Genomic DNA, 9,588 nt, shown 5'->3' on the forward strand with positions numbered 1-9,588 from the left:
ATAGCACACCTTCTAGTGTCTTAAATTCTCATCAGTTTCCAAATGTCAAATTCTATGAATTGCTTTGATCCCTACAATGACACTTTAAATTAAAGGTATACCTTTACTTGAGGTAACATGTGTGGCTTACTGATCATCCTCAAAAGAAAATTCAATTTTGTTGTTAGTTTCTATTTTACATGATTAAATAAAATAAAAGAACCCTTAAAAAAAAAAATCCAAGAAAACCCTCAATCCTTGATCAGTATAGGTGAATACTGAGAACTACAAAAAAGATATGGGTCATTTGGGGGAATGATCATATTGGACAATGAGAAACTTTGGTAGATGGTAGAGTCATGGCAAGAATTTATATTGCATTGCCCACTTTTGCTGCAAAAAGCTACTGAAATTCTCTCTCTCTCTCTCTCTCCATTAAGTTGCCTAATTTCCCTTACTTCGCAGCACACACACATGAAAGGAAGAATGAATTAGATCATGACCAAGACAAATTTGAGTTCAAATTTAAAATAAATCTTCTTTCTTTTAGGGCTAACAAAATGTCTGCAAATTAAAAAGGCAAAGAACAAAAAGAAGGGTAGATAAAAGCTAGCTATGATGAGTGATAACTGAAATGATACACAGCTTGGCCATGCGGATTAACTGTGGACCAGCTTCAGGATAGTGAGATATTGGTGAAAGGGAAAAGGAAAAAGGTGACATGCATGTCTTCATGGTTAGAGGCTTAGCTTAGAGATTAGGAACCAAGAGTCCATGTGATCTGCTCCTTCCTTCCCAAGAATGTGTTGCTGCTCCTTCCTTGTTTCTCCTTCATCTCTGTCCATAAAGACAAGATATATAATGATCACTAATCAGGATATGCTGCCTACCTACTTAAATTTTGATCACTCTCAATAATTAGGTTCCTTTCAAGATAAGGGAAATGGGTTAGTACTGACTTCTAATTAGAATTATTCTAGAACAAATTTTAAAAAAAGGCTAGTCATTAAGGAGAAGACACCCAAGTCCTTATAGGCCTTCACATCGAGCTACTGACATCTGATGTAAGATTGTTTTGTTTTCGTGTAGAACCCCAATTAACTAATTTCGGTCCCCCTCTACGTGGGAGCACAAGTAGAAACTGAAATCTTCTCGAGGGATTTCCTCCATTATCCAAGTCACTTGTTGGGACATGAGTAGAACTAACCCTTAAAAGCTATTCATATTTAAAAAGAGGGCTGGTCTCCAAAGTCATCCTTCACATCAGACTATTCACATTCAATATAGAATTGTGTTATTGCAAACACCAATAATACGAAAATAAACAAATACGAAAATAAACAAACACAGATCCGCACAACATAGAAATTTAATGAGGTTTATAACACCGATGTGGTGTGCTACGTCTTCAGGCGAATAAGAAGATGTTTCACTATGTAGAAGAGAGATTACACCCAAACAACGGTTAGAAAACTCGCTTTGAAACCTTAGCTCAAAAAATCCTCCAAATCACAATTGCTTACTCAATAGTTCTAAAAAAAAAAGGAAAAATCTCATTTGAGTCGTCACCAAAATATGTTGGAGCAAGTCATTTTTCAAAATGGATCAAGAATTCAAGACAAACTTAACAAATTGTTTGTTTTCTAGTGTAGGACCCTAACAAGAAAAAAGATGGTTTTTTTTTTTGACCTAACCAGCCGCGGCCCATGAGTGTTGCTTTTGTTTTATAAACAAGTAAAAAAAGAAGATACTAGTTAGATTTGGGAACTGCTGATCTTAAATGTAACAGTATCTTTAGGGCTGTGGACCAGCAATGGACACAGCTGGGGCTAAACAAAGATATACTAATCACAATAATGGCTAATTGGAAGACCTTCATCAACCTTCGGGCTATGGACCATTTTTGCATGTAGTTATTGTTATTATTCCCGAGGCTCAGAAAGTGAAATGAGAGACTACCCTTTTATCATATATCATGGACTCATGGCTCACAGTATAGTGGGAGCTGAGAATAAGAAATTCCATGAACCGTCCCATGTGTTCCTATAATAATAATTGCTATGACGTATTTCTTTTTCTCCTAAGTTGGTCCCTCATGTCTCTTTAACTTCATTTTCTCTCTCCAAGAGAGAATGTTCAGAAATTGTTCTTCAAAGAATATATTGTTTACGAGGAACTTTCATGGATTTTGATATCTTTTTGAAGAACAAAGAGAGGGAAAAAGAGAGATTCTGATCGATCGATATCTTATCTTTTCCTTCCGCCACTTTCCCATATTTTTATATGAAAAATCAATGAAACCAATAGCTTCTCATGCTGTTGACTTTGTTATTGAAGGAATGATCCCTTGTGTTGTGTCAAGGAAACAGAATCATATACTTTGTTACCAAGAAATGAAGAACTTTGATGCTAAGAATAATGGAAACACCTTTGCGTCTACACTCAGTGGTGTGGGTCATCTCTTTCTCTCTCTAGCTTTGCAGGTTTTGCAATCTTGGATCGATTGCAGGCTTTAACAACCCACTAAGTTGGTGGGGAGGTGATGGAAAAAGGTTTGATAGATCTAAAGCTGCAACCCATCAACTTGATATTAAGATTATTAAAGAACAAAGAGACAAAGAAACAAACACCTAAGAGACATAGTCAAAATCTGTATTTGTCATTGGTAGGAGGGGAGACTCATCAATCATAATATTTCAGGTAAATATGATTTGGTTAGGAAAAAAATATGAATATAATTATAGATGGAAAGGTTGGTGTTGGGTAAGAGAGGATGAAATTTGGTTGACTGTGTTTGGGGTGGAGGAATATGTAGTGGCCAATCTAATACCCATTAAGAAGAAAAGGGTCAAGAGTGGAGAGTGGAGAGTGGAGAGTGGAGAGTGGAGAGAGAAGATTATAATCTTATTACTTGCTTAAGACAAAGTTTATAAGTCAAGATTCTCATACTTAAGAAGATTTGTAATTGGGACCCATCTCTCATGGGCTTACAGGGGTGTACACATTAACAATATCTTCTCTTCCATTATGAAGAATGATGGGTGCTCCCTATGCTTTTAGGGTTTGCACTTTGGATACCTTCAAATAAGTTTAAACTTAGAGAGAGAGAGAGAGAATTATTGTTGAAAAACAAGAGGGTGAAGTGGACAAAGGAGAGTTATGGAAATAGCTTCAGGGAATGGAATGGAATGGAAACAACCATACAAGTAGAGTATTACAAGTGGAGGTTACATTCTAATTTAAAGGCTTGGGAAAGGGAACCTTGTTAGACTATTTAGGTCTAAGCCCCACATACTACATGCATGCATGCATGGTGTGTGGTATAAGCTGCAGAGCTAGTAGTTTTAGACTTATTATTACATGTGTTTGTGTTGCAAGCTTTAGTTTCACGTCTAATAATTCAAATGGGAAGGTTCCAAAAATGCAGTAAGGAAGGAAAAGGATTTAAGTAGACATTAGACTTCACAAGGACTCCAACTTAAAAGGAAACTAACTCTGAGATCAAGAGTCTGGATTAGCTTCTCACGTGGGGAGAGGATTTATCTCCTCTCCACATGGATTTTCATTGTCCAAGAGGCATCCAAACCACGATTCAGAGCAATTAATGAACCATTGAGTCGTGGTTTGATACCCTATGGAGAGTGAGATTCCATCTAAGGAACCTATCATGTGAGGAGAGGATCCAAACTTCTGCTTGTGCTCACCCACATATATACATAGTAGGTATAGTATCGGCTGATACAATCCAAACATCCATTTTTCTTTTTCTTTTTTTGAAAACAGATGTTTTAATCTTGTCATCTTGATATTGCTCGATAAGTCAATGCATTTCAGTATCAGTATTGCCGGTGACTGAATCCAAGGCTAATTGGTTACAACAGGATTATAGCCTTACATTTTTTCCCCTTTTAGTATAACATTTTTTTTAATGAGGCTAAATCATGTATTTCACATAAAATTGCATTATAAAACTTTCTACTTTTTTAAAACCATTTTTTATATACATCTTAGGTATAAAATAAGGGAAAATCAAAAGAAGGTTGCAACTTCTTAGTTCAAACAGATTATATTGGTGTAGTGCAGTTAGTGAGCAACGAACTTGGTATGAGTCGTAAACTCGAACGTCCTAAGTTCGACTCCCACTAGGCACACCTTGGGCCATTCACATGGGGGTGTTTAATGCTCTTCATTGTTTTCAGTGAAAGTTTAATAGTTCTCCCCAACCTCAGTATGACACAATCCATGCGGTTGTGGGGTCAGTATAGGCCAGCGCGACTAATCAGGCCAAAGGCCTGGATACCCATCGTTACCAAAAAAAAAAAAAGCAGAAGCCAATACTTGGGTAGTGTATCAAGGAGAATCCAATACTTGGGTAGGATATCTATACCATACCTTAAGGAGTTAGGTTAGTGTGGAATCATTCTCATAGAAGTAGTGTTCTTGCTCTCAATTTTAGGGAGTAGTAAATGCTTATACTCCAAAATTCAAATATTGGAGAGCACACTCTAAAAAATACTTAAAGTTATTTTTGTCGTATTATGTTTTTTTTTTCTTTTCTTTTCTTAACATCCAAACATAGCGCGGATGGTTTTAATAGTGTGCATGAGGTATGTAGAAATTAAGATTTAATAGAACATTTTAAATTTATTTTTCATGAAAAGGGATAATTTAAACTTAAAGTATTATTGGATAGAGCATTATTGTACTCCATTTTCTCCATCTTTCATTTTCTAGTCAAATGAAGACTAGAAATGCTCTCGATTTTAGAATTATACTTCTAAGATAAGGGATCGACATGTTGTTGGTGTGGGATAGAATCTCCCATATCAAAGACCAATGAGAGGATATGAAGGGAACTATAAGGGGACCCACATGTCGATGACAGAAGGTATTAAAAGATGGAGGACACTTGGAAAGTGTTAATCATTTTTTTATATTTATATAATGGGATTGAGTTCTATATCTGGTTGTATAATGTACATAAGCACCTCCTAGTGTTTATCTTTTTCCTTCCACAATAAGGGGTACATATGTCATTTCATAGGAGGGAGGAGAGAGATGGACATAGGGAGGCGTTATCATATGCTACGCATCTTGGCAATATTCTTTCTCCCCTATATAATATATGGGGCTTCCGGAAAAGGCTCTTTGAGCCATGTACACTAGCACCTTTTCTCTCTATCTCTCCCCTCTTCACATCAGAAGATCTTTTATCCTCTTATATAAAACCATCCTATCATATCATGCACATTGGCGCACTGTTCTATATGGCTTCATTTAGAGAACCCTCTCCTTATTATTATTATTATTATTAGTATATGGCATTGAGTTTCCTATCTAGCTGTGTAGCATACATTAGTGTCTCCCTATATCTCTCTCTCTTCTCCCATACTAGCCGTAGATGTCATTTCATAAGAGAAGGAGAGAGAGAGACACTGAGAGACGCTGTATACGCTACGTGACTTGGTAGTGCTCTTTCTCTTCTTTTTTTTTTTTTTTTTTTTTATAACATTTATGGAAAAGAGAGTACCAGTTGGTCACGTGGATCCTACACCTAGATACAAGAGCATGTAAAATTGTCATGCCACCTCCATGAAATCAAGAATCCCATCTAGGAAGATACCCTTGTGCACGCTCTCATTGGTCCCCACATTGGTGCAAGCGTTGTACGACCAGACAACAATCTCTTAGCAAATATTTATTTAGGACAAACTTTTCTGTCTAAGAGCTGCTATGTGGCATAAACACAAGGGGTGAACAATGACCATTATGCCCCTCTTTTGGGAGGAGCCTTGTGTCTAGGTGCAAGGAATGCTCTCAAACAGAAACTTTGGCCCTATTTATTTCATAGGACTAAAAGAGGGACATGGACATCCAAATGACCCAATACCTAACGTATTGGCGTCAGCAATACACAATATCGATATTGACATCGATAGTATAATGGCGGTATTTGTAGTCAGTACATGAGTGATTAAAACAATTAATTAAAAAGAACAAAAGTTTGGCAACCAAGAAAAGAAAAGAAAATAGTATATAAGACATAATAAAACAAAATTCATAATTAATTTTATTTTATGCCAATCTCTCTTTTTAAAATTCAAAATATTTTAATTTTTTTTTCTTGACTATCAAACATAGCCTAAAGTATTGATATTTTGAAAAAAAAAATGATCCAATATTCCAATCTAGCTCATTACATATCATATCAATATCGATCCATACTGACCAATACGTATGCCTACGACCTTTGCTTGAGGTGAAAGTAACCAGGTCATGATCTTTTTCTTTTTTTTTTGTAAAAAAAAATGATGCTTCATGTAATGATCATAGCCCCAAAACAAACCCCCGTACAATAATCAACGTTTCTACAGGACCCATAAATGATAATGAACATGCTAAAATTTGAACCTACAATCAGACGACTCAACCGAAGATAGATGGAAGGCATTTTCACCAGTAAACTACCATCCTCATTGGTTGACCAGGTCATGGTCATGGAAGGTGTGGAGAGCATCCACCATCAATCATAGATATGCCTTTCTTCCTCGATGAGGTGAGGAACAGTGATGAGACAATTGGTACGGTGGATATGGGTAATGTTTAATGGTTTCCATGGGAGACTGTGTATTAGTCTCCTCTGTGACTATCCTCCTCTACTGCCACTGGCACCAGGTCACAATCAGAGCTTCAGAAGATGAACCCCGCAAACCCCACACTGAGAGAGAGAGAGAGAGAGAGAGAGAGAGAGAGAGAGAGAGGACCATCTCCAATCTTTTTCTTCTTCTCGCTTCCCAAGGGGGTGGACCTCCCGGAATATTCCCCAACCCATAAATCTCGATGTTCCCAGAGAAATTCCTTCCCAGCCGCCACTGCGCTTCTAGATTATTAAATCTCTATTGCATCATTTATTATTAGGAAAATGAAACCTGAAAGTTAGCGTGGCTCCTGCGCGAAAACATAAAAGATAAAATAAATGACCATATAGTCTTTGATAAAAAATGAAAATCTTATTTTTGTTGATGTTTCCATGGATAATTTTATTGAATTTTTTTTTGGCTATTACCTAAGTAATTGCAATCCTGTTGATAATCATAGAACTGAAATAATTCACTTTCCCCTAAGATTTAAAAATATTCTCTTGGGTTCTTGTATTTTTTCAAAATGCCCTTTAAGATTGCATTTCTTAGGCAATCACAAGGGTTACAGCCAAGGGGAAGCAATTAAAATTTGTTCTTATTATTAGTCCCTGCACTGGTGCATGACCATGCTTTCTGTCAAGGAACCTTCTCCCTTAATATTATTATATAGGTAGTAAGATCACTATTAGATTGCACGCCTTGTAATAGGACGAGGACCAATATAGTGCATCCAATAGGGCTGTGATTTTTTATTTTATGAGAAGTATGACAATCATTTTGCTCTTCTTGTATCTGGTATAATCACTATGTAGCCTAGTAATATTCTCTTCCTATTATTTATGGAGAAGGTTTTCTTTATATTCATAGAGAACCGTTCACTCACTATCCGAAGAATCACAAACCCCTAAAATGTTATAGTATTTTTCTAAAATATCCTCTCGATATCTTCATACCACTATATGCATCTCAAGCCCCATAATGATTGGATTCTCATTCACTATGAATTGAGGAAAACTCAATCCTTATTTTATTCTTTTAAATCCAATTTGGAGAATAGTTTTCTAGTCCACATCGCAGATAAGAGAATCTAATGGAATTTTAACTCCCTTTATTAGATGAATTGTCGAAATTATCCCCAATTTTTTTGTGCCTATCTCTTTCTGAAATGACCTTAAAGTGAATGGAGCACCGACTTACCAACCCTTTCTCTATTTTATTTTTGTATAGTTAAATTATTGAGTGGAGTAAAATGGAAGGAAGGATTATATATATTCATGGTCGGTTAGGTTAGGCCTAGGTAGTAGGCTCTATAGTCTACAAGGTTTCGAAGTTTCGCCAACATTAATAACCTTTGGGTGGATGGAAATATTATCCTTCCTGACTCTCTCTCATTCATGTATAGGAACCTAATTCTCAATGTATTGGTAGTATGGTACTTGGTGTAATTCTTCATCCATGATTTCAAAAGAAGAGCATGGCTCCCCTATACCATGTAACACTCAGGACCCGTTTGATAATGCTTCAAGAAACGCATTTCAACCATTTTTGTGTCCAAAAAAGGCAGAAACGGAACAAAAAGCGTTTGATAAAACTGTTTCATTTCACTTGTTTTCAAAAATATAAATTGAAATTTCTGCCTATTTATGGGTCAAGAAACGACCCAGGCGAAATTTCTAGAACTTGTTTCGCCGTTTCTAGAAACGACTCGTGGCCATTCTTTCGCTACCTACTATCGACTTCCAGAAATATGACTTATTAAACACCTTCAATTCTGTTTCTGTTTCTAGAAACGGAAATTTATGTTTTTGTAGTTTCTCGAAACAGAAACGGAAGAAACGTTATCAAATGGGCCCTCAATACATGTCTTTTTTATTTTAGGAATGCTTCTTTGTATGCTTTTGATGATAGTGAATGGGACAAGTGTTGAGCAGTGCATGTACATGTAGAGTGTACATACATGTAGTGTAACTAGAAAAAAAGTAGTTCTCTATTTAGGAGCTTTGCCTACACCAACTCTCACTGTGTCTTATCTCTCTCTTCCCCAAAATAAAGGGGTAGAAATGTATTTTCACATGGGGATGAGAGAGAGAGAGAGAGAGAGAGACATGGGAGCATATAGAGTACTTCTTTTCCCCTACAATATAACTTTCATCATCATTTCAATGGCACATGTTGTCCAGATCAACTTCTCACTCGTGAAGGCTTCATGAACGATTTCGTAATGACATGCGTCTGTTTATTTCCATTAATGTCCTCTCATGCGGCCGTTAAGAATCTTTAGAGGAGTATTTATGGGAGAAAAATGACACATGTTGTCAAGAGATTGTATCTGAAAAATAATTACACTCCATGTAAGGCAAATTTATATAATTTATCCGAACTCGTGTAAATAACTCTTTAAAAAGAGCAACCCCAATGCATAAGGCTCCCGTAAATGCCTCTCTAACAAGATCCAGTGCACGAGGGTCCCATAAATATCTCTCTATGTATTCTTAATGGAACATGTGGGATATATATCATCACCAAACTATACTAAAGCGTACACATATATGTAGGTGATGTTGGCTCCAACAAGGAGCCTGAAGTAGCTTCATGTATCCTTCATGTACGGTTAGATACTATTTTAGACCCATTTGGTCTTTTGGAATTGAATGATGTTGTAGGGATTTAAATAGGAAGTAAAGGTGATAGTGTATAATTAATATAATCAAATATCATAATACTAAGAAACTAAGAGTCTAAAAGGGGGGTGATGAAGGGCTTTTCTCTTTCTTCAGTTTTTTTTTAGTTCTTTAATCTATTTTTTATTTAGTTTAATTATCTTTCTTCTTCTTCTTCTTTATTTTTATTTTTATTTTTTTAACTATCTTACGAGATTGCGACATATTACATTTTGTTCACATGCAATGTGAACTTTGGAGAAATTGAGACGAAATATATATATATATATATATAGGGTTTCTTCATC

This window comes from Macadamia integrifolia, chromosome 14 (assembly GCF_013358625.1).
Source record: "Macadamia integrifolia cultivar HAES 741 chromosome 14, SCU_Mint_v3, whole genome shotgun sequence".
NCBI lineage: Eukaryota > Viridiplantae > Streptophyta > Magnoliopsida > Proteales > Proteaceae > Macadamia > Macadamia integrifolia.